Raw genomic sequence first — 26,225 nt, 5'->3', positions numbered from 1 at the left:
GTTTTGGTGTAAGACGCAAAACTGCCAACATCGCAGGGTTCCACCAACCAGGGGTCACTGAGAAGAGCCAGCTGGTACCCAGCACAGGAGCCGCGTGCAGAAGGTTGGGGTGGTGGTGGCTGGAAGCAGTGACTGCGGCTGTGACACAGAGGGCAGAGTGGTGCTGGCAGATGGCACCATCACTTACCACGTAGAGACAAATTAACAAAGGCACTGGCCAAAGAAAGAGGAATTTCAGTGGAAGGAAACAGTCCACATATTTGTTTGACCTTTAAGAATAAGGATTATTCCAATAAAGCAACCACATTTGCCCCCATGTATGCTGCAATAACAGCAGCAATAAACAGAATGTGTATTTATCTATGCAAGCAGTGTTTTTCTCATTGTTCCTCTGTGAATTTTGCTCTTTTCAACAGCCTGGGTGTGATAACCCCAAGTTCCAAAGCAGCTTGGAATCCTCCTCCTGAATTTGGTTTTATGGTTTTCCTACAATCCAACCCCAACAATGTGGGAAGAGAAGGCAGCTCCTTCATGTGGGAAATCCCTCTGCAAATCCACTTAACTCAGTGCTCATGTTTTCCAGATGAAGCCCCACATGCAGGCAGGACTGAGGAGGAGATGGCTGCAGAGAATGATGAGCTGCTGCTGCTTTGCCTGGAAAAAAAATGAAGGGAGGATTCACAGCAGTCCTAAAACATGCAAAGGGCCGACACACAGCAAAGGCAAGTAAGCTGCTGCTCCTGTTCCCCACCGAAAGAGCAAAATGAAATGGGTTTAAATTGAAGCAAGGAACGTGGAAGTCAGACACTGTGGAAATCTTTTGAGGCAAAAGAACTAGTTAAGTGCTTGAATAGATCAGCTCGGGGGGGCACAGAACCTCTGCTTTAAAAGTGAGGCATTCACCCTGCCTGGATACCCAAACATTCATCCCGCTATGGCAAGGGATTTACTACATGACTTGGTATCCATTCCTTTACTGTTTTTGTCAATTTCTCTGATTAAAAAGGAAAGTAATTAATAGTGCCAGGCTGTCTGAAGAACCAGCTACGAGGCATGTCAGATTCAGCAGAATTAATAGATATTTTGGACTTTAATCTATCTGTACCTTAATTTTCTATTTACAAAACGGGGATTAAAGCCCACTCATCTCACACGAATGTCAGGAAGAAAATTAATTAACTTTCTGAAGCACGCCAGCTTGAGGAGGAACAGCACAGCTGAAAGTCCCACAAAGAAGTGAATGATTCTGTCTGCAAAGAGAGTGCCAAGGGGAGAGCTGGGATGGGTGGTGAGCAGCACCAACAGTGCACCCATTGCTGTGGAATTGAAGAATAAAGCCTACAAGTGCACAGCAGATGCTAAGCCAAGAATGTGGTTCCCGAAGTTCAAGGACTTGATCTTCCAGCCTTAGCAGTACTTCCTTGCAATAGCACAAGGCATGCACCACGCTAGATGTGTGCACAGTGGGGTCACTTCGCTCTTCATAGTTAATGTTTTCATTTGTAGGTAGCCAGATCTAGAACTCAAGTGCAGATCTAGCCTTTATTTTTTATATGTATTGTAGAAACTAGGAGAATCATCTCAGTTTTTATACAGAGAGTGCTCTATATTCAGGTTTTTTCATTGGTATCAAACTTCTACTGATTCCTCAGGAAAATTGTCCTTCCTTATGCAAAGCGAAAACAAACAGAAAAGAAAACACACAAAGAAAACTGGAAGTGCATTTTGCCCTGGTTGTGCTGTTTAGTTCTGGTTTCTCTTCCACACATGTTGAACTTGCCCATGAGCACAGGGCCTGCCCTCTGTGCGAGCACTGCGAGAGAACATCTCCTTCCGTACGACCCCAAGGTGCAACGCCTAGCAGTCATCATAGGCTCTATTTACTCTAAATCAAATCATTCATTTCTTACCACAAATGGAATTGTAATGGAGTTATTTATTTTTTGCCAACATTAAAAATAGATACTGCAAACTGCCAGCTCAGCTCCCAGCAGGGCTGAGATCCATTGCACGGACTGACAGTAAAGCTCCATCCATCTGCGAGCAGCGAAGGAATTGCATGTACAGAGAATGTGCTGCAGGGTTTATCTGTCACAGGGAGACGGGGGGGAACCACAGAACCATTAATGCTGGAAAAGCCCTCTGAGACCCCAACCCAGCCCACAGCCCACATCCCTCAGTGCCACATCCCTGCAGCTCTGAACGCCTCCATGGATGGGCACTGCCCACCTTGGGCAGCTGTGCCAGCGCCTGGCCGCTCTCTGGAGCAGACATTGCTGTGATACCAACCTGACCCCCCCTGGTGCAATGTGAGGCCATCACCTCTCACCCTATTGCTGTTACCTGGGGCAGAGGCCGGCAGCACCACGTCATACAGGTCAGAGCTGTTGGTAGCTGAGGGTGGGTGGGTGCAGCTGTCATCTGGAAGAACCACCAGCTGTTCAGACACTGTCCTTTCTGTTCAGAGCAGTGTTTTCCAGAGAATCCTTAACTGCTGTCTTTTCCTTTGGCTTGACTTTAAAAATCCTAAAAATTCCAATTACATTTCACGTTTATTATCCACACAGCAACACCAAGCAGAGGTGAAATGCAGTCATTTTGCAGAGCAGCATGCTGGCTTACTTGCCATGCCAGGATATTGTATGTCCAAATCAGTGCAAGCAATAGCAAGGCTTTCACCCAAAGTGGCATTTTTCATCCACAAGCTGGTGTTGTTAAACAGTAGTTTGGCTTCAAAACACAGCAAGGTAGCTCAGAGCAACCAGGGATGCTGGGGCTTTCAGATTTACTTGCTTTCTTCTAAAATGTCACAGGTTAAGATCACAGGACAAATAGGAGCTCTTTTGAGACACTTGTGTTGTAGGAAAACTCCTGCTGTGAGCGTCATGCAAACACATCTCTGGATCATGAGCAGGTTGGGATGAAAACGCCCTCTGTGGTCTCTGCTCAGAGCCAGCAGCCCCTGTCCAAGCAGCTGCTGTGGGCAGCAGAGGTAGCAGCCCTTGCTTTGCTCAGGAGTGATAAGTTGTAGCACTGATCACTTTTCTTCATGGAAAAAAAACATGCTGAATAATAAAAATGAATTACTGAAAACTTTTAGAAGGAGAGAGCATCTAAGAGTCATAGAATGGCCTGGGTTGCAAAGGAGCACAGTGCTCACCCAGTTCCAACCCCTGCTGTGTGCAGGGCACCAACCAGCAGCCCAGGCTGCCCAGAGCCACATCCAGCCTGGCCTTGAATGCCTGCAGGGATGGGGCATCCACAGCCTCCTTGGGCAACCTGTGCCAGTGCTTAGTAATCTCTGCACAACCAAAGAGATAACTGGCTGGGCACTGAATCCTGGTTTCCTGAAGCAGAATTGCCTTATAAAGCAGAGGGCAGAGCAGAGATGAGGAGCCCAAAGTGAGCCCTATGCTCACCCCCAGCACAAAGACCTCTGCTCCTTTTTGCCAACGAACTGCAGCTCCCTGTTTTGCAGCTTTCTCTTTACCCACAGGCAGTGCCTCATGGCTCAAGAGACCAAGTCAGAATACACAGTTGTTTTCAAGTATTTGTAATGTATTTGGGTGTCATTTTCAGCAGCGCTCAGGAGCAGTGCATGTGTTTCTTTTGCCCTGCAGCACCCATAGGTGTCAGGCTCCTGTTGCTGGGCTGCATGGAGCTTTCTCTGCTCCTCAGTACAGGATTAAAGAAAACAAGAATGGAACTCTTCAGGTGTACTCCAGGGGAAACCATATCAGTACAACGTAATCTTACTAGAAATTTTTCCCAAAGGAGTGCTCTTACAAGCTGATTTTCCAATATTACTTATGCTGGGAGAGTTTTGGAGGCTGAGGTTAGCACAGGTACAGTGCACCAGAAAGATAAATGGATAAGAAATGATTCTGAGGTCATTCTGGATCTGAGGCCAAACACTGCTTGAGACGAATTGCACGGGCATTTTAGAATGTGTGAGACAACTTCAAAGTGAGATTTCCCAAATGGCAATGCACTGCCCACGTTGCAGACAAATTGCTTCCACTGCAGTGCAACCCATGGAGGTTATAATGTAACGGAGGACTTCCCAACAGGTGCTACCAGGTGCTGGCTTTTGCACGAGCACCACAGAGCAAAGCACAGAAACGTGCTGGTTTAAGTTAGCAGGCACCAGAGAAACTGTACGAGAGCTTGGAAGCTATTAAAGAAGGACATCTGGCTTCAAAGTACTCAGCTTCTAGAGAACACAGCTCTGAGACCAAATCTTCTGCAAGCCAACACAGCCAGCGCCCCATGGAATGGACAGATGGACTGAACCTCTGGGAAGGCACCAGGGCAGGGGAACTGGGGGCAATGGGGCGAGTTCAGGCTGAGGCTGTCACCGAAGAGCAGACTTTGGGCTCTTCTAAAGCGAGTTTGGAATTGAACATTGACAATTCACTGCATGTCACCACCTCAGTGCTCTGTATTATACTTCCATATTATAGGGGGTGAATTCATAAATCCATAAGAAAACCTTTGGGAAAACTAAGGAGGATATTAAATGTCAGCTTTGCTGGGCTTTGGCATATTTCCTCATAAAGCATCCATCTTAAACCGAGTTCTTACTGCACTGGAGAAGATAGTCAAGCATCTTCCAAGGGCACTTTGTCATTGATTTATACCTTTTAAAACCTGATGCCAAAAGGCCAGCACTTGAGATCGTACCTTGGATTCTGCGGAGCTTCCAGAGCAGCATAAATCAGGCAGCGAGATCCAGAAGAACGGATAAGAAATTGCATATATTGAATAACACAGTTACAGAAAGTCAGGAAGACAGACTGCTCATCCAGAGGAGGAAGGCATCAGAACCACAGAGCTGGGCATCCCTGCACCCCCACGGGGTCCCCATGTACGTGGGGAGGGGTGAGCAGCCTGCGCCTGGTGCACGCAGTGCACCCACAGACAGGGGAGCTGAGACCCCCACCCGCCCCACTGCCAGCCTGCAGCATTGCATCCTTCATCCCCTCGGCTCCTCCTGCTCTGTGTGATTATGCGGCGCTCCGGTCCGTCCCTGCACAGCCAAGGTGTTACAGTGATGGAGATGGATAAAGGTGACCAAGAACCAAAGCAGTGCCATCGCAGCAGAAGCTTCGGGTAGCAAGTAGAAGAGATTGGTGATTCTTTGCAGCGCTGCAGCAAAATTGTGGATGCTCAGATGATCTTTCACAAACAGACACTAAACTGCCCACAGAGACTGAGCAGTTTTAAGTGCAATAGGTGCTGCGAGAAGCCAGCGTTATGTTTTATTAAAGCCTGTTGAAAAGTTTATGGGCTTGTCTCCAAATGAGGCTCTCCCTCCCCTTCTGCACCTCATTACCCGCCTGCACACAGCGCCGGTCACAGGTGCTGTAAGGGCAGACTGAAAGGAGGTCCTATGGGTCATCTGATCTGCTGTATCACACCTACAGCAAAACCCTGCACATGGCTCAAAGCATTTGCAAAGCTGAACGATTAGAGTCCCAAAAGCAGCTCTAATTAAATACGACCTCCTTAAAAGCTCCAAGTGGTGGGGCTTTGTTCATTAAGGAAGCTAATCATTGTTTACATGAAGAAGTCACGGCCAAAAATGAAGTGTCCCTGTACCACAACAAAGGATTTTTAACCAGAAACCTCTGCTGGAAGAATTTTTGACATGTTATGGGTCCCAGGGTTGCACCACCCTGTGCAGCCCAACACTGCTCTAATAACAGATGCAAATATTGTTGGCGTCCCCCCCAGACCCATTATGGCTGGCTGGAAACTCCACCTTTCTGCTGTGCATCCTCAGCTTCTCAATATTGTACGGTATTCCCTGAAACCCCCTGGATGACACCAGTATTTACATACAAATCATTATTTCTCTTCTTGATTTGCATGCACCTCTCAGACAGGCTGCTGGACTCACGTCCTCTCGTGGCAAACAAAGGCATCGTGGCATTAAAATGCAATAACAGACGTTCAGGACCCTTTCGACTGATGTTGTGATTCAGGAACTCTCCAGCAGCCAACGCAGCGAGTGGCAGGGATAGCTGGGCCGAATGCTAAACAGGCAGCCAGCCCAGCTGCCCTCAGCACCAGCCCACCGTGAGCCCCAGCACGGTGTGTGTTCTCTTATTCTCCGTGCATTTCACCATCAGGAAAATGCAGACAGCAATGAGAATGGAAGGAGCCAACACAAGGAGAAAGAAGCAGCCCTGAAGCAGAAAGTTACGATGAGAACACACAGTTTCACATTACTGGAATTGCCAGGGGCACAAAGAGCAAAGTCCTGCTCCAGTTGCCTGTCAGGAGCTGTACCACTGCCCAACCATTGCATGGGGATGGCGGCCCTGCATGTGGCCGGGGGTTGGAGATTCATGATCCTTGAGGTCCCTTCCAACCCTGGCCATTCTGTGATTCTGTGACACGTGCTGCCGTCCTCTTGCTGTGCTTCTCTGGTGTTGACCAAACCCAATGATGGGCGTCAGGCTTCAGCTGTTGCTGTGGCTATTTGGCTTTCAGATACTGGCTCATTGTACACTTGTACCTTAAACACAGGATTTTATGGCAGGTGTGCTGCCTGCAGCAGTGCTGGTTGGGTTTTTCTAATCAAAACGTGCACTCATTAAGTAGGATCTGATGTACCACAAGGGCCATCATTCTGTTCTCCTCTCCCAGAAGAGAAGTCTGGGATCCTGCTCTCCCCATCAAGAAACAGGGGGAATTTAAATGGGGTTGCTGAGCGGATGCCAGCTCCATGAAGCCCTGGGGATGGGCTATTTGTAGGGATTAACACACTCACTTTGATGTAGCAGCGCTTTGCCACCGGGGCAGGCTTCCATCACAGGCTGGAGTGATGTGACAAAGGTTAAAATCCCATTTTTAATCCAATCCCATCCCATCAGCTTCAACTTGTGACTACAAATGAGACTCAACAGAAATGTATTTTTTTCCTCCCCTTAACAGAGATTTAGTTGGAAAACACTCTTTAGTAAAACGCTTCAGGTTGGGTAATGCTTTCTCCCCACCACACAGCAACATCAAGCACCCAGGAGCACCCTGCTGTAGTGCTGGTGGTGCCAGGAGCTGCACCAGGCCCCAGTCCCACCATGGGCAGAGAGGAGCTGGGATGGAGCAGCAGCCGTGCTCACACCCAGGGAACATGGGTGGCTGCAGAGGGGAGGATACACATTTAAAGGTCAAACAGGAGACTTAAAATTCCACCCATGAGGTTAGATAACACCCCTCATGTTTGCATCTGTAAGATAAATAATGAGCTTAATCTCATTCAGAATGAATGCTCCTGGCCTAAATGACGTTTATAGGAAGCAGCTCTGCTACAGCATCACCCTCCCCCACAGCCTGCTCCTGAATTAGGACCCAACTCGCAGTCCATACTCTTCACACAAAGACTGGAGCAGCAGCTGGGAAGCAGCCCTTGGGCCTCTCCTGGCACCCAGAGGGCACCCATTTCTGCACCTGGGCAGCACCCGCAGCCACCCAGACCATGCTGCTGTGCTTGCTGCTGCTTAGGAGAATCAGCAGATTATCCATCATTAAACAAAAATCAACCCTTTTGCATGATCTTAAAATTAAGATTCAATATTTCTGGATATCCACCGTAAATATCACGCCAAAATACATGTGTGCTCTGATGCCTTTTGTTCACAGAGTCCTGACAATTAAAATGTGCTAATGGCATGCAGATTGCTACACGTTTATCATGCTGATTTTATGTTGATGAAAGTTTAAGCACACAGGAGCTATCAGCCACAGGCAGGGAGATGCTCATGCGTTGTGACACTGCAGTGACTGCTGCTGGCTCCTGATTTTCTGACGTGGTGCCAGAAGAAGTCCAAGCACTGCTGAATACCCAGCATTGGTCCAAAGGAGAGCATGCTGCAAAGCCAACATGTTTTATTAAAAGACGAGAAAGGGGCAAAAACAAAACAGAGATTAATTTCAGAAGGTAGCTGAAGCTGCAGAGGGATTCTGCCTTTGCAGCTCTGCTCATTGCCTGGGCCTCTACCAAAGGCTCGTGGATATTTTAGAAATGAAGAACAAAAATCCCCCAGCACTGGGATTCAGCAGACCATCCACTGCATTGATAATGGGAGGGTTGACATGTTAGCTCTTCTTAAAGCAACAGGTGCTCAAAGACAGCTGACTGTAAGGTACCAAAGGGAAGCTTCAAGGGGGAAGTTTGCCAAATGTTCATAGAATCATAGAACCATCTAAGTTGGAAAAGACATTTAAGATCATCAGGTCCAACTGTAACCTTCAGCTACCAAGTTTACCACTGAACCATGTCCTTAGTGCCACGTCCACACATCTCTTTACCTGGTGGCTGGCAGACACCATTTGATCATTTTAAGTCATACGTTCATGTCTGAAATTGAATAAATTCAGTTGGAAAACACCTTCAGGGACAAATTTCATGCTTTCAGAGTCCAAACATCATGAGTGTCCCCACGGGAGCACTGCACCCAGCTGCCCACAACACTCACACGGGCTGCCCCAGCCCACAGCCATCAGCTGGAGCCCAGGGACCCAACCAGAACTACAGCACAAGATCCCCATACAGTTCCTCCATCATCATATGCCCTGGGGGAAGGTTTGGTAGGAAGAAAAATCCCTCCTTCATATCCCAAGGAAAGGAAAGCCCTGCAGTGCACATACAAGGCCATGGAGACTGCACAGAAACCAACCAGCTCAGTTATCTTCTCGTTAATACGATCTTGTCAACAGGTTCATTGTTACTTTTGTACTTAGCATTTTGATTACAGACTTTTCACAAGTTTTCATCCTTTCAAAGCAGAACCCAAAATTCTCATTATAAACCTCTGCTTGCCTCCGGGAAAGATGGATGAGCTCTAAAAAGAACTGTTTCAAACAGCGAGTGCAACCTGAGCACTGCAACAGGAGCACAGCTGTAATTCAGAGAGGCAGACACAGCAAGGCACAGGGCCGTGGGTGTGAGCCATACATATTCATGCCCTAAGTGTGTCATTTGTCTTTACTTGATGGAAATTGCGTTTGTCTCTCAGGGCAGAAACTCAGCCTACCATAGTTTTAGCTATTAGCAGCTGTGTGTCAGAGGGCTGTGCAAGGAAGGACAAGCATTACAGATGCTGGCTGTTGCCCCGGGTGCAGCTCCGTGCTCCCAACGCATTCACTGCAAACCCCCCAGGAAACACAGCTCCGCAAAGCAAACACGGTCCTGAGGCAGAGACATGCCTGTAACCACTGCCACAGCTCCGTGCTCTTCAGATTTGCCCTTCTGCAACTTCAAAATTACAGCATTTACATTTGTGGAGGAACCCCTTTAGAGGGATGGGACAGAGCAGCTGAGCAGGTCGCCCTGCAGCGCAGCTGTATGTGCCCTGCTGGTGTCTGTTTCATCTGTTCTGATCCCTTCTCTGGTAGGAAATTAGACCAACCCTCCCAGATATGGTAATTTTCCTCATGTCATCTTTTACTGCCTAAAAATACGTTGTTTTTCCTTTCTTTTTCTCTTTTCCTGTAGGCAAGAATGAATCAGAAACAGCGATAGCTGGTTGCAAACACTCCCACCCTCAGAACAGCTCTCTGCAGTGAACAACCAGGTCTCCCCGGAGCTGCCCAAAGCACTACCAACCCCCGAGCAGCCCAGCCCTCACTGCAGGCTCTGCTCCTGCACCACACCAACCCAAGTCCAGCAGCCACCTCTCTCCGTGCAGCTGTGAGCAACTCCGGATGGAAACTCCTACAGAGGAATGGAACAGAGCGGTGCTGGACTCCAAATGCTTCTATTTCTGCCTTTCACATTCACACACCTCATCCATCGTCTTCTGTAAGCCCAAAGCAGCAGCTTCTTGCTGGTGAGCTCTCATCCTGCTCTGTGCTGTGTGCCCTCACTGCTCAGGGTAGCTCAGACACAAAGGCACTGCACTGAGCTGCTGGCCAGCAGGCAGGGACTGAGTGCAGAGGCTGACAGGGACCTGTGGGGCTCAGCAGCTCCAAGCCTTGATACAGCAGGCTCCCCGTGCTAGGTTGCACAGGCAATGCCCTGAAGGGGAACACCTCTCCTTCACCAAAATCTGCCCACCAGCTGGTTGCTGCGTTAAACTTTAGGGCCTATAAAGTAGACAAGCTACATCATTCCAACAGAACTGATCCATCAGAATAAATCCTCTTCAAAGCAGCACAGAAATGAGTCAGAGCAAAGGAGGAGGAATGGAGGGAAGAGCCTCAGGGCTCCTCTCTGCAGCTGGCACCAGAGCTCTGCAACTTTATTCCTATGGAGAGGGCCTCCAGGAAATACAGGGTCTGAGTTTTTTCTTATGTTTGTGACTGCTTCCTTCAGGTGGAGAGGAGCCCTGCTGCAGCAGCCTGCAGAAAGCAGAGCCCTGGGCAGTACACTGCTGCCCTCGTGCAGCCTGGGCTCCCAGCCTCACCCAGACAGCACACTGCTACACAGATTTCCAACTCCAGCATATGCTCAGGTTACAGCACTTTAGAGACAGCAGATAATAAGAGAGTATGGGTACAAAACTGAGGTGAAACTCAGCAACCCTTGCTGTCTGGCAGGGACGAGTGACAAACCGCCACGTGATCAGTCGAGCTGCTTGGCAGCCAGCTCCACTCTCCTGCCCTGCTGACCTACACAGCCCTGCAGGTTCCCCAGCAAAACACGAGGTCAGAGCTGGGCAATGCATCCTTCACAGCCTTTCATGAAAGCACTCAGCTGCGCAGCTCTCCAGCCAGTTAGCAGACACTGATTAATTAATAGCAGCCTTGGCCCAGACCCGGCAGGTTTCAGCGTTATTGGCTTCATCTCGCTTGCAATAAACACAGCCCTGCTCCTGCCCACCTCTTTTGACCTTCATAATTATTAACGTGGGTTTAGTATTCAGAAGCAGTGAGCTGCAGGTAACACCGATACCGCGCTGCCCTCAGCGCCGTGCCTGACGTGAGCACACAGCACACAGCCTGCAAATCGTGGGGAGAGGTTACAGATGGAAGCACATCTGGCTCCGCCCCAGCTATTGAATCACAAAACGGCCTGGGTTGCAAAGGAGCACAGTGCTCATCCAGCTCCAACCCCCTGCTGTGTGCAGGTCACCAACCAGCAGCCCAGGCTGCCCAGAGCCACATCCAGCCTGGCCTTGGATGCCTGCAGGGATGGGGCATCCACAGCCTCCTTGGGCAACCTGTGCCAGTGCCTCACCACCCTCTGGGGGAAAAACTTCCTCCTGCTGGTGAGATATAATGAAGGGTGGAGGTCACCAAAACGTCTGCTCTTAATAGAGGCCCTAGAATGGAAAAAGGAGTTGAAAGATGTTAAAAATTAATGTGATGTGATGAATATAAAGCAGAGCCTTAATAAAGAGCTACAAAAGGCAGGTAATGTTTGGTGCTGACATAATGCGTGCTGGGAAGAGCACACGTACTGCATGCACTCATCTGGAACAAAACCACGTACTCAAAAAGAAATTATTGCAATCAGAAGGTTTGAACTGCAGACTGATTCCAAGAATCAAAATATGGAACATTTTCCATTTAAAGGTATGTAACCAGGTCTGATCCCTACTAAACACTGGATGATAATGAAGGAGGGTTTCTAAATGGTCTTGAAGATCACTCACCATGGGCCTCTTGGTTCTCCCCTCATCACTTCTTCAAATTCAGTGTTACACAGTGGAAAACAAGACCAGCAAGTCGTGCTCCTTAGGAGACACCTATGTGGAAGTAAATAAAGCCACTAATAATCTCTGCTTAAACACTTTGCTAATGGGAGAGCCAAACTGTTCCAAAAATGCTCAGGGCTGAATGGCCCCCTCTCCTCATCACTGGCTAACGGGATGCTGTGAGCACCACGGCCAGCATGGCTGTGATAAGGGCAGCTATGGCCATTTCTGGGAAGAATCTGCCCTTCGTGTCCCACCGGTGCAACTGCGAAAGGGCTCTGGGCCACCAACAGCCAATGCTTCCCAGTGGGCACTATAGCAAGGAGGGTGCTGTCACCTGGAGCTGGGAGCCCAGCAAAACCAGGGAACAAACCAGGGAACAAACCCCAGGAACAGCATGGAGCGTGCTTCAAGCTAACCCCATTAGAGAGGCAATTCAAACCATTTCCTAAGGATGTACTTCCTCGCAATGGTACCAGTACATCTCTGAATGAACTCTTTAAATCTTTAGCTTTTAGACTATGTATGGCCAACTATTTATTCCACTTTTTCTTTTATTTTGCACAAGTTTATTTAAAGAACCACCAGCTGCCAGCAAGCCGTGCCTGCCAAAGGCAGCTTCGTTCTGAAGCTGAATCCATTGCCTTGCTCACCATGCGGGGGGAGCGGTGAGAACCCACACAGCAAAGCACCACTCAGCACAAATCTGTGCTTCAATATTTTCATCTAAGAATTTGTTTGGTCCCCCTCAGCACCGTCATGCATACACCCCTCTTTTCCTGCTTACAGGTGAGCTGCTTTACTTCCATCCCATTCACTTCTCAATCTTCATGTTCAGGCACACTCAGGTTAGAGCTACCAAACCAGGAGCTGTGGAGCTCTTACCTTAGCACTGCACTACAATAGCAGGTGAGCACTTGGTCCTCATAGCCATACTTCACCATAAACACCACACAAAAAAGATCAGGCCAAATCTGGACAAATCTGAAGTGCAGAAAGGCAGAACTCCCTCAGGGTACACCTGTCCCAGTAGAATCATAGAATGGCCTGGGTTGGAAAAGACCAAACAATGACCGTTTAGTTTCAACCCCCTGCTATGTGCAGGGTCACCAACCACCAGACCAGGCTGCCCAGAGCCACATCCAGCCTGAGGATGCTGTGCACCACGCCATATGCCCCCCAGCAGCCACACAGCAATCCTGAGCACCCCACCACCAGCCCATCAGGTGGGAGGGCCGTGGGTCACGGGCACGTGGACAAGTAGCAAAGCCCAAGGGCATGCTTCAAAAGTGCTGGAAAATGTTTCCAAATAAAATTGGTTCTTATAACCAATTTCATAGCTGGAATCTAAACGAAGCTCCATGTGAGGCTTCTTGTTTCACACAGTTTCCTCCTTAATAGGATGTACTGCTTCTCTTGAACCTTCAGGGAAGCACCAGATACAGGTAAAGGAGGTACTGCTTACCTGCCACTGCAGCAGTGTGACAGTGGTGGGACAGCTGAGGCTGGCAGGGCCCTCTGGGTCCCTCTGCCTCCCACCTCTACCCAGCAGGGCCACACAAAGCCGTGGCCAGTCCCACACACAGATGGGGATGGAGATCCCCAAGGAGGAGATCCCACAGCCCCTCTGTGCCAGAGCTCCACACATCAAAGCCAGCACTCCCTGGTGTCCAGGCTGGCTGCACTCCAGAGGTGAACTCGAGTTCTGCCCTCTTGTCTCTCCCAGAAAAACACTGCTCAGTGCCCGAGAATCTTGAAGGTTATTGGAACTTCTACCAGATCCAGCGCTGTGTGTTGAATCAACGCGTTGTTTGTTCCATGCGTTCAGAACTACATCTGCTAAGCAGCCCTGGATTTTATGCCACAATTGAAATGAGGCTTGATAGGATCAGCTTTATTGGTTTATCTTTGTTATTTTAAAATTAGATTTGTTTTCCATCTACTTTCTCCTCCTCAGAATTTGCTCTGAAGTACATTAAGTTAAACCTTTAAGGAGACATCCTTTATATAACTCTGATAACTCTTGTTGCTTTGCTCTGTATGGATATTTTTAAGCCATAAACAAAGCATTTCAACTCAAGTATTCTGAATTTTTCTCAAATTAATCCTGTTATCTGGTGTAAAGGCAAGGGCACTGAGCTTCCACGTCAGCCTGGAAATTGATCCACCACTTTGGCAGAGATCCAGTCTAAAGAGCCATAGCAAGAAGCTCTTCCATTTAATCTCACATCATTATCCGTGGATAACAGCTCCCTCCACAGCCGTTTTAGCACTCCTGACTACTTTTTCCTCTTATTTATCATTGCCTATAGCTGAGATTTCAGCTCTGGACCTCTTTTATGAATCAATGGTCTTTATTAGCATTTCTCCACAAGTTACTTTTATTGCAGGCTTTCTTCATCCCTGCAACATTCAATACGTTCACCGGCATTTAGGCTCCAAAAAGCCAGTGGGAAAATCAGAAGCACTTTAAGCAGCACTGCCCATCTGGTTGTGCTGGGTTTGTTTTCAAACAGCAGCCACGTTGGCTCTGGATGGTTCAATAGCTGCTGGAGCCAAGAGTTGAACCAGCAGTGCTGCTTCCAGGGCTTGGGTGCCCTTCAGTTTGGCACAGATGTCCTGAGATATCCCACCACCTTCCTTTCAATGATATAGCTGGACAATGTAAAATGAATACTGCTTTATGCTGTAATTCTCAATAAAAATAACATATCAGTAATATATTGATGCAGTGATCCAAACGATGCAGCTGTGGTCAGGGCAATTGCTACCCACCGTGACTCCAACACAGGGCAGATCTTTGAATTTCTATTAAATGAACACCATCCCTTTCTTCACTCTTCATAGTTTTGTATTTGAGCCATTCAGTCTCGCTGCAGCAGACTTGGGGTCTGCTCACATGAAAGCTATAAAAGACCAATTTTTATAAAACATTCCTGAATCACATCTGTTGACATCTGAAAGACTGGCAGAGTTGGGCTGACACAGGACAGCCACTGCGTTTCTAGAACCCAATTTAGAAAAGTAAGAAAATTAAGAGGGAAAACATTAAGTTCCATTAGAAAGTAATTAACTTGTGCCCATTTTACTTCTAGAGCCACAAATCCAGTCTTGTGAGAGCACTCTGAAGCCGACGAAGCCTATTATATTGCAGCACTGAGGGACTCGAGGTTTGTCAGCTCAGCAAAACATCAGCTCTTACAATAAATGAGCAGTTTGTCGACCTTTCAGTGATTGAGACAAAACTGAAAGCCAGAAATGCCCCACCAGTGGGAAGCAGGCTGGGGAGCTCCCAGTCCTGAAGGTCACCAGGGCCCAACAAGGATTCCATCAATGCACTGAGAACACTGCAAGTAACACAAAGGTTTTACCTTAATGCTCACATAACTCCTTGCTCATTTGTTGCTACAACCACATATATCTGCTCCTTCAGCCCCACTGCAATACAGCAGGACCTCCACAGCTTTGCAACAAATAGGGTCATTACCTTCCACACGCAGTGATTCTCTCCTCTCCAACAGTGCCATCTGTTTCAATGGGAGCAGTCATTACAGCTAACTGTGCTCAAGTTCAGAGCTGCAGAAGGTTACTGCAGCACAGGCTGAAGAATGCACCAGAGCACAGCGGAACAGCACTGCTGTCTGCACGGCCCAGAGCTCCAGGACACAGCACCCACCCTCTGATGGCAGCCAGGAGTGGCCTGGCACAGCAGAACCAGTGCTCAGCATCAGGCACATACTGCTATCAAACAGCAGTGCTCAGTGCTTTCTACAGAATGGTGTGCACCTGGCTACTCCATGGGCAGACCCTGTTTGGAAGGGGGGATTTTATTTATTAGGGGCCCAGATCTGTTCATAGTACCCACCAGGGTCTGCAGCATTCGGTGTCTTGTGGACCGTACTCATAGGATCATAAAATGGCCTGGGTTGCAAAGGAGCACAGTGCTCATCTGGTTCCAACCCCCTGCTGTGTGCAGGTCACCAACCAGCAGCCCAGGCTGCCCAGAGCCACATCCAGCCTGGCCTTGGATGCCTGCAAGGATGGGGCACCCACAGCCTCCTTGGGCAACCTGTGCCAGTGCCTCACCACCACTCCTGACGTGCTTCATTAGTTTTGTAAATAAACACGTGAGCATACTTGAAAGCAAGGAATTAGACACTTCGGAAGACAGGATGAAGAAAACTCCTGGCTTTGGCTTGTTCTCACTGGAGGGGAAAGAATTCCCTTGCCAGCATCTAGTGTCTGGCAGAGGAGAAAACCTGGATTTGCTTCCCTGTGTTAGTGCTGCAGAAAGCTGTCACACTGCTGATATTGGCTCTGCTCAGAGTGGCTTTGCCTAAAGAGTTCAGAGCAGGAGCAGCAGCTGGGGCTCAGGACAGCCTCCCTGGCCCAGTGGGTCCAGAAATAAGGCTGTCCTACAAACCCTGGTCTGCCCTCAGGAATGCGTAGCACTAAACCTGCAATAATAAGGATAATATTAAATTGTGTTTTCTTTGCTATAAACATGACCTTCTCCTTATCCATATTTTGGAACGCTTACCACCTGTTCTTACCCCGTACTTGAGGTTTGCAGAAAGGATGGAAAGCTGTGTTTGCATCCCCTCCCTTACCATGAGAAACATAGTCGGGGATTCATGCAGCAGCTGCTATCCCAGCTCTGCATGCTGGCCACGACCCCACTCAGACTCAAGACCTGACCCTCCAGTAGGCACAGAGAGCCATAAATCTGTTTACGGAGAGAAGGGAATGGAACTGTGGTGCAGCTCTCCTCCCTGCAGCTCCTCCTGGAGCAACACCAGCAAGTTCCTGGTGCACCACAGCCCCTGTTTGCACTGCACTCCCCCAGCAGTGATGCTGCTGATGAGGGACTTACAAGAGGAGTTGCAGAAGCCAGCAGGTGGGGAAGGGCCTTCCCAGCAGAAGAGGGCACTCATTCAATGCCTTACATTGCCCTCATCTGAAAACCTTCCCCTTCAGAAACTCAACTAATGGCTGTGACACACCGTCCCCTCCTTCCCAGTCACAAGGAAGAAATTTTGGCTGAGGCAATAAAGAAGAAATACAGAAGAAAACAAAAATGATGGAAAAGGGACATAATGAACCGGAGCTAAATTACAGAATGCAATTTCTGTTTCCCTGATGTCCCTCACCACACAAGTTATTAGACATGGACAAAGGTTTCTATCCATTTTATGTGGTGGTAAAGGTAACTCCTGTTAAGTGCCAGTTGAAAGCCACCAGCATTCACCCCAGCAATTTCATTCATAGGACTTAAACCTCTCTTTGCAAACAGAATTGTAATGCTGGCTGCTACAGAGCGTGTCTGAGCATTTATGCATAATTTAGCACAGGCTCCCCTAAGAACAGGAATTTCAGGATAGCACGTGGCAGGGCATTAAAACCTGAACCACTCAAAAACTGTCCCTGGCAAGGATAGCTGAGCAACCCCAAAAAGAGGGAAGCGATGCAGCCTGCTCTGATAGAAGATGACTTGGGCTTTGCAAGAAATAGGCGTGCTTTGACCTTTGATTCTCATTTCAGCCTTGGAGAGCACTCAGCCATTCCCTGCACCAAGTGCAAAGAAATGGTTTCGCTCGCAGATGGAGGCTTGGCACCGAGAAACCCACCTTCTTCCCCAGCAGCCCATAATATGGGACACCGCAGAGCACAGAGCCAAGCAAGGACTGGATTTGCAATGCAGACCACGCTCCCAGCCTGCACTAAAAATAGCTGATGCTTTCAGGCAGCAGCACTGGGGAGTTTCCAGCCCCGAGGGCTCAGAAGCGCAGCACTGAGCACAGAGTGGAGCTCTCCCTGCAGGCACTGCCAACACAACGTGAGGAACGAAATTCCTCTCCCAACAGCTCCAGAAAAGCAGGTTTTGGACAAGCAACAGCTCTGTGAAACCTCTCACCACTGCACTGAGTAATCCAGGGGGTTTGGGCGTGCAGCCGAAGGAGCCCTTCACATCGCCTATAGGTTTCAATAAGCGCCTCGCAGGGCTCTCCCACTCACACCACCATCTTTGTGTCCACCATGCGAGCACAGCCATGGTTGGAGAGGGACCAGATCTCCTGCAAGGGTCCAGAAATTCCAGCATTTAACCCCCAAAGATCTGTGGGGTCTTTGAGCACGATGCTTTCCAAGGCCCCTGGTCCACGCTCGTACCACCACGCGCCCATCAGGCTGGGATGGGCACAGCCAGCCCCTGCACACAGCTGCAGAGGACACAGTGCTGGCAGGGCTGCTCTGAGGATGCTCAGACCACCTAATGCTGGGTGTGTTTTATGAGGAAATTGTTATCTCTGCACCTCCGCTGTCTTTATGATTGACTTTGACATTTCAATATCCTATTTAAAAGAGTTAATGACTAGGCTGCCTTCAGCAGATTTCATAGAAGAGAAGATTTACAAATGAAATCAGGATACAGAGGGAATTCAGCACTGCTGCCCTCTCCGTTCACAGGTCTGAAACAAGTCACAAGCCACGCTGAGACAGTAAGTGAGTTTAATTTACTATAGGATGCGTGACACCAGGGTCAGTTTTCCTGATTTTAACTATGGCCACCAACATCTGATCATACAACAATACCAAAAAACAAATCCCCAGAGCTTTACTTCTGCAGAGTGATTTGTTCTTAGCTATCAACAAGGGAGAGGGAACGGGCATTCTCCTGGAAGAGAAGCACAGGAAAGATCCAGAAGTTACCCTCGCGTTGTTGGTTTCCACCAAAGAGGTGGAAGCAGATTCATGGGAGCACAGCGTATCTGAGTTTATTTATTTTTATGGAAATCCAACTCTGAACATTTGCTTTCATCCACTTCTTTGCAACCTTGATGTACAAATGCATTTATTTAGGAGAGCCGAGACAGATGAAGCCATTTGGCAGATGCTTCATGTACCTTTTAGTGAGGGCTATTTTCAGCATGACCCAAATAAGCACCACAGGAGTCAGTGGAAAAAGCATCATTCAGAGCTCCGTGCTGACTCTTACAGTTATCTTTTCATCCAAGGTGCGATTGACCATCTGTCACCGAGTTCAGGGATTTTCCATTGAAGTAATTGGCTATTTATGAACGTTTAAGTGTTTAAAATTAGAAGGCTGTGTTTGGCAAAGGAGCATCAAGCAGTTGGTGTTTGCTCACCAGCCTCAGCTCAGCACTCTGCTGGTCAGAGCAACCATAGAGCTGTGCCCATGGGAAGATTTCCCCACTGCCCATCTCCCAGAGGTACCCAGATCCAAAGCACCTGTCAGAACAGTCGCATCCATAGAGGTAACAGTGACAAGAAGACAATGATAAAAAACTGAGCTGAGCAGCAAAGAAATACCAGGCTGAGCGAGGAGGAGGAAAACCATGGAGGAGAGCAACCTCTAAGCTAGAGCTGAGCAGAACACAAGGCAGGTTTGCCAGGTGGGGAAATCACCAGTGTGTGCATCTCCCTGCAGGTGACCCATCAGCCAGGTTATCTCCAGCTGAGCTCAGAGATGTTCGGTGACCCACTGAGCACGCAGACAGTGTTTTTCACATGGAAATGCTGCACTGAAGTTCTTGGCTTTGCCCCCAGCACTTGATGCTTCTCATAAGGAAGCTGTTGCTTTGATTACCAATGTCAACTTAATTTCTCTTTTCCACACAAACTTCTCTCGCTTCAGGACATTTCAAGATTGCCTTCAATAAATACGAATGCAAATTTGTTCATTTAGGTGTTTGTCATCCACTATTACCACTGCCATGGAAGCCACAGACACTCATCTACAAACTTCTCCTCAGAGATTTTTCACTGAGGATAAATCCTTGATCTTCCAGTATACATTTTGCCTTTTATACAACAAATACAGGACAAAAGAGATACCATTCAAGCTCATTTTGTGCTTGGTGGAAAGGCATCCATACTCTAAGAAGCGAGCAGCTATCAGCCAGCCTCCACAGCCTAGGAGAGGTTTTACACCTCGCTCCCAGTGACCCCAATGGCAGATGCCATAAGGACTCTTTCCACAGTGTGGGACCCCCCCCAGCAAGGCGACCCACTCTCCGACTTGAGACCTCCACATCTGGGTCCATACTCTTCTCAAAGACTGCAAATATGGAGAAAGACTTCATCATATACTACAGCAAAATGGAAGGGGAAGCCTCCAGGATGATACCAAAGTTCAGGTTAAGACACATCTCACATGCACTTACATTAAACAGAACGCTTTAAAAGAAAAACAAATTACTTCTCAACGGGCTGGACATAAGGAAGGGGAACATTCTGCCAGGAAGGCAGAACATCTCTGCACTAAAACCCTCCTGACTACTAGAGAAGCCATCACAAGAGAAGCTGCAGCATTGAGATGAGCAGCGTAATAAAATGCGACTTCAGCTTATGACATGTTCAATCGCTATTTGAGTTGATTAAGATACCTTCACTTGAATTTCATACTGTTTTCTATATTACCCTTTTCTTCAGAAATCTATTGAGACAGGCAAACCACACATTTACCAAGGTATTAAGTAAATAGCATTAGATCAACAACACCCAGGATCCCAAAATGCAGGTCATTTCCATGTATATTGATTTTATTTCCATTTGCTGCAATAAAAGTTTTGTCTCCAAGTAAGCAAATAAAGAAAAGCTATTTTATCAAACCGTTTTGGGTTTAGTTCTTGAAACAACGTCGCTCTGCAGTCACTACACAAAGCAAACTTGCCCTAAGTGCTTTCCAAAAGACGTGCCTCTAAGAGCTGAGCAAGCTTCATTATGTACAAAGTAAGGCCTGAGAGGATGCTGCCCAGGGGACAGCAGGAAAGGAGGGAAGCCATAGAAGCAGCAAAGCAGCATCAATGAGGTACTGCTCTTAGTGCTCAGCCACATGCAGAACATCCTCTGAGTTACACCAAAGCTTTGTAGGCACCCTGCGGCGATGCAAAGGCACTTCTCTGCACTCTGGGCTGCCAGCACAGACAGGCATCTCTGCTTTCTCCCAGTACCTGTGCCTTAGGCAGGGATGCCAGGAAGACTCTGCCCATCACTCCCTCCCAGAAGCTCCAGGATGGAGGGAGCTCACAGTCCTGCCCTTCCCCATGCAGTGCCATCCCCTTTGCACGCTGTTTCCTCATTAATACACATCCCAAACTCTTATTTGCCCATTAGCACCTACAGTTCAACGGGTATCTATTAGTAATTCCAATTGGAATGATCTAGGATGAAAACTATTTAAAAGTGCTCCTTGTGAAAGCATTTGAATTAATTGTTCTCCCTTTGCCAGCAAAATAAAGAACTGCTCCCTTTTCCAATCCATAGTAATCATTTTTGTTTCAGCTACGCTAAGCTAAAATTTAATTGCTATGCAGCCTAAGCCAGTCCACAGAATCTACGTTATTCAATATTTCCCAGAAACTCTACATAATTACACCCATCTGTTTTCTTTATCTCAGTTTTATAAACTGATAGCTCACACTTACATCATTATAATACGGACAGCAATCAAAGGAGGTTACGCAGCCGCTGCCTCAGAGCACCATCAGATGGTCTGCTGTTTAACCAACACGAAGATGTGCAGTGAGGCTGCTGGCCAAATCACAGCCCCTCAGCACAGCACAGCTCCCTGATGTGCTCTTGAAGATCGTGCATTACCACCAACAGCTTGAATCCACTCAGAAGTTTCCCTTGCACAGACCAAACGAACACAAGGGAAGGAAAGAAAATTCCGCAGAGGTGCCTGGGGCTGTTTGGTGCTCAGGCACAGCCTCACCTTCCCTTGACCTCCTTGTGGTATGAATAAGATGTTGCCTCAGAAATGGACAAGGGGGAATGGTTTTAATCTGAGACAGGGAAGTTTAGGTTGGATGTGAGGAGGAAGTTTTTCAGCCAGAGGGTGGTGAGGCACTGGCACAGGTTGCCCAAGGAGGCTGTGGATGCCCCATCCCTGCAGGCATTCAGGGCCAGGCTGGATGTGGCTCTGGGCAGCCTGGGCTGCTGGTTGGTGACCTGCACACAGCAGGGGGTTGGAGCTGGATGAGCACTGTGCTCCTTTGCAACCCAGGCCGTTCTGTGGTTCTATGAAATGGCCACAGTTATGTTGACTTCTGGATCCTCGGTGTTCATACAGTCAGAGAGTGAAGAATATTCTTGATGCAGAGTAGCTGAGCTGCTACCATTGGCTCGAACCAAGACATGCTCAGCAATGCTGGTCAGGCTCTGAGGACAGCTGGACACCTGTGCCACAAAAGGATTGAATGGGAATACTTTCTTTCTATTTGATTTGCCATCTGAAAAGCCACACAGACGTGTTCTTTTATGTTATCCATAGGCACATCTCTCAGCACAGGATCACACTGCACCAAGCTGCGATTCCACTGCTCCCATTTCAAACTCTGTCTCCAAAAACCACTGAAACAGAGAGAAACAGACTTCAAGGCAAAAACACCTAAAAGGTAGATGGGAGATAACATGACACTGCTGTGCTTTGGAATAACCAAGGCCTTGCTGCACACAGAGAGTGCCAGAATCTTTCAGATAGTCTGACTCAGAAGGTCGATCATTTATCTGCCCAAGACAAAAAGGAATCAATTTGTGGATAAACGGCCTGAAACTCAAAACCCCTTCTTTGAAGGAGGCTCCAGAAGCTGAGCACCAAATCTTCGGCTGTTTCAGCACAGCTTCACATCAACCAGCCCTGAGAAACAGGCCACCAGTGCTCATTCCTGTGTGCAAAACTTCACATTTTAATTACCTTCTGCTTCAGCTAACACCATTGCTTAAGAGCAGTGTTGCTGCTCTCACTTCAGTCTTCTCATCAGCCCTGAAACCGAGCAATTCTTGCACCCAGCTCTATGTCAGCATACGCTTCCAGTCTGAGCAGAGGAGCAATGCCTTCCAGCCCTCACACCAGCACAACCACTGGGCACACCAGTGATGGGATGGAATGGGGGGTGGTTGCCTTTTCTTCCTTAACAACAGTTAGTACTGCTGACAGAGTGCAGTAGAACCTGCCAAGCCCTTCCTCTTCCTCCCAGCAGAAGACATATGAAGAGATTACTGCAGGAAGAATTATTCTGTTGACTTCACCGAGCCTTAACAGAAACAAGCAGAGTGGGTTAGAAGTCGCTGGAAGATTCAGCATGGGTCACAAAGCAAACATCCAGCAAGATTTCCCATTAACCAAGGCACATTACGTGCAAAGGCCCAGCAGCAAGCAGAGCAGACCATGCTGTGCCCCAAGCCATGATTTGCAGCCACTGCCTGGTAATCACATCACAATGAACAACCTGCTCATTGGGAAGTCAGGGCAGACAAAATCATATACAGCGCCCTTATCTGTATTCTAAGTATCAACAAGTTACCAAAAATAAAGTATTTATTCAGCCAAAAACTATCCTTCTGTCTCTAAAAGCCACGTTTATAAAGAAAGCCAATTATAACAACACGAAGCCTAGCTGCGTGTTCATGCTTTGCACAGCACAAAACTTCTACCAGCCCATCACACAGCTATGGATGATACACATTGACCACCAGCACCAGGCATCCTGCTGTCCCCTGTGCTCAGGTGGTGCTGTGGTTGAGCACCATGGGCTGAGCAGCCCCAGGATGGAGCCAAGCACTGAACCCACAGCCCCTCAAGCACTGTTGGCAGAGGACAGGCAGAGTTAGCTGAGGTAAACGTGCTGCCAAGCTCACAACAAGGGAAACGACTGCAGGTTTGGTGCAGAACTTCAGGGTGCTCTTAGACACTTATGTCCTACTGAGAGACATATGAAATGCTAACAGTAACAAGGAAAAGCCTTTATTGAAATAGATTTTGTTGTGTTGGAAATCTGCTGCCCATACATCCATATTCTTAACTGCATTAAGCATTTTGGAAGTTACCAGCCCAGCAACAAACAAGCAGAGCAGCTCAAACAGTTCTTAACCCTCAGTAGCAGTGCTTAATCAGTAGTAAGAAGTCTCAGATTGGGTGACGAGGATGAAGGGCTGTGACCAAGGCTTACCTGCTCCTGCATGCTGAGCACAGACAAAGCAAACAGCTTCAGCTCCATCTTGTTCAAGACTTCATACAGAATAAAACCTACAGTACTCTGCCAAACACACCCCACTGAATCTCACCATACCAACCCCAATCTGCGAGCCATCTGCCCACGGCCCTCCCTTACCCCTACTCTCCACCCACACCTCCATCTCTCAGCCCACCTGTTTGCAGTGAGGTCTCCTTGCAGCACTGCTCCATCTCTCCATGCTCAGCCTGCTCTAAGGCACTGCAGCTGGGGCAGGTTCTGGGGCCCGAGGAATGCACCAGCTTCACCAGATCTGGCTTTGTGGTGGGTATGGTAGCTGCAGTGCAAACGAGGAGTATATCAAGGAATTATTGACTTGTTATTAGTTTATAGGCCATAAAAATCATACATCCAAAGTGACAGATTGAAAACAATCATTTAATTTAAAAAAAAAAAAAAAAGAAAGAAATGTAACTTCAGGACAAGGGGAGTGGCTTTCTGGCTGCCCATGGCACAGCACTGGGCTCTGCATCACCTGCTGAACCCCCAGCCAAAAAGTGGGGAATGCAGCAGCAGCAGAGGTTCTCTGTGAGCTGTAGGAAAAGTCCAGCACAGCTCACAGCCCCAAAGCCATGGGGCACTGGGTGGGGAGGGGGCAGTGAGTGGGGGGGAGGCAGTTTTCTGACGTGGACACCAACATCGGAGCACAGCTCCTCCAGGCAAGATCAGCACAAGGATAAAGGAGGTCTTTGCATTTGTTGGAAATGTATCTTTATCCATAAAGTCCTCCATTAGTGATACTGTGTCTGTGGTAGGGAATAAAACACCAAATTAAGTTCCAAATAACTGAGTGCAGTCTGCCACTAATCCGCAGGGCCACTTCCACAAAGTGACCCCATGTAACGAATTCTTATTTTAATACAATGAAATTAATCTCCCAATAACATCAGATCACCGCATCGCACGCGTCACAGACCCGCCGGGTGCTGTTGTGCCTTTGATGCATTTACTACTGTCAGTTTGCTTCTAATCCATACAGGATGGATTCGTAGGTTGGCTGATTGGTGAACCGGAGGAGGCAAGGATGGAGGAAATTCAATCAGAAAACCTATTTTGTCCCTTTTACAGAAACTTAGAAAAAAACTCGCACAGGAACAGAAGATTAACTGAATGGAGGTCCCTTACCTCACGTGTATCCCAGTGACATGAAGGGCTCAGCGGGATCTCAGAGGCTGTCACACACGTATGGCTCTCAAGCTGTGTGCTCTGTCAGCAAATAGATGACAGCACGTAATGAGGGCTCTTTGGGGACAAACGGCCGATTGCAGCCCAACGCTGCTGCAGCCTTTTTTGCAACCATGGCTGTGCTGTGCTAACCACAGAGTTTTACTTCGTTTCAGATGAAGAAGCTTTGCATGAGCTGTGCTTTACAAATTCCCTCCATCACGACCGCTGGCTGTTGGAGCATGTCCAATTATTGCAGTGAGTTCAGCAGTTTTGGAGGTAGTTTAGATGTACGTGTGCTGATCCTTTTGAATTGCTTTCTATACTAAGAGCTGTAGAATCATAGAATCAAGATGGAAGGGCCCAGCAGGGGGCACCGAGTCCAGCCCCTGTCCCACACAGCAGCACCCAACCCCAGACCCTATGGCTGAGCACGGCATGGCACAGCACTCGCTGAGCTCTGGCAGCTCAGGGCCATGCCCACTGCCCACTCCTAACCCCACAGTCTTGTTCAAGGGCTGGATCTGAAGTTACCATGGTGTCTCTTTCATCAACTCGGAGATTGGCCAGGGCAGTTTTTAGAGCCTCTGCAGGAGTGTGAGCACTTCCAATGGAGATGGCTGCACTCTGCACTCCTGCACTGAGTGCGGGCGTTGGCACTCAGCTGCACTGATCCGATTGCACTGCCTGCAATGGTGATGTGACATCACCTCCTTTCTATACCAATTAACCTTTCACAGCAGCTGTTATGGGGAGTGAGCCTGTAACAGAGCTGCATTAACAGATTCTGCTCTGCTGAGCTTCCAAATCAATCACAGGCACATGCTTGTGCATGGGCATCTCTTCCATCAGCTTTCTTCTTCCTTACTCGCAGCTCTATGGGAAAGTGCATGAAATGGATGCTGAGCATCAGCTGAGGAAATCCGTGCATCACAAAAAGTGGAAGAAAGCACTAGGTGGAGTGGACAGAGAGTTTTGCTCAGTCTGCTCTTCTACCGGGGCTGCACAAAGCAGAAACACACAGAGCAGCACTCAGCAAAGCAGTGAGGGCGGCAGCGCCGCTCAGCTCAGACCTTCAGGAACTGCAAAGTGCTTCTCCTGCAGTTTTGGATGTTTTCCTTACACACTTCATCTTCTTCCTATCAGCCAGCCAAATCTGTATAAGAGATGCTCAGCACAGCTGCTGCCTTTCTCCAGGTGCTGTAGAACTCTGGGGCATACCTCAAACCTGTTCCCTGTAAGACATTTAGCAGAATAATTCCCTTTGTATTGTTTTACTGTTATTTTCATCATTATCATCATCATCATTTCACCATCATTCTCAGGTATGGCTCAAGCACTGAGGGGAGATGGTTGTTCCTAGGGCAGCCATTCCAGAAAG

The 26,225-nt window shown here is 48.1% G+C and overlaps 1 long non-coding RNA gene across 2 annotated transcripts; it reads right to left on the bottom strand.

The window, feature by feature from the left end:
• Positions 1-276: 276 nt before the first annotated feature.
• On the bottom strand, positions 277-25,525 carry LOC128077613 (uncharacterized). Of its 2 annotated transcripts, none has more exons than XR_008205094.1 (5): positions 25,379-25,525; positions 24,806-24,886; positions 23,817-23,957; positions 2,290-2,526; positions 277-654 (listed from the first exon to the last, which is right to left on the bottom strand). It is a non-coding gene; the product is annotated as an uncharacterized LOC128077613 (long non-coding RNA). The 2 variants fall into 2 exon arrangements; XR_008205093.1 differs by having other exon boundaries at positions 2,344-2,526.
• Between the last annotated feature and the right edge of the window lie 700 nt (positions 25,526-26,225).

The sequence above is a fragment of the Tympanuchus pallidicinctus genome, unplaced genomic scaffold, assembly GCF_026119805.1.
Source record: "Tympanuchus pallidicinctus isolate F22 unplaced genomic scaffold, pur_lepc_1.0 scaffold16, whole genome shotgun sequence".
Lineage (NCBI taxonomy): Eukaryota > Metazoa > Chordata > Aves > Galliformes > Phasianidae > Tympanuchus > Tympanuchus pallidicinctus.
Note: the sequence above shows the minus strand (reverse complement) of the source record. Positions and strands in the feature narration are given on the sequence as shown.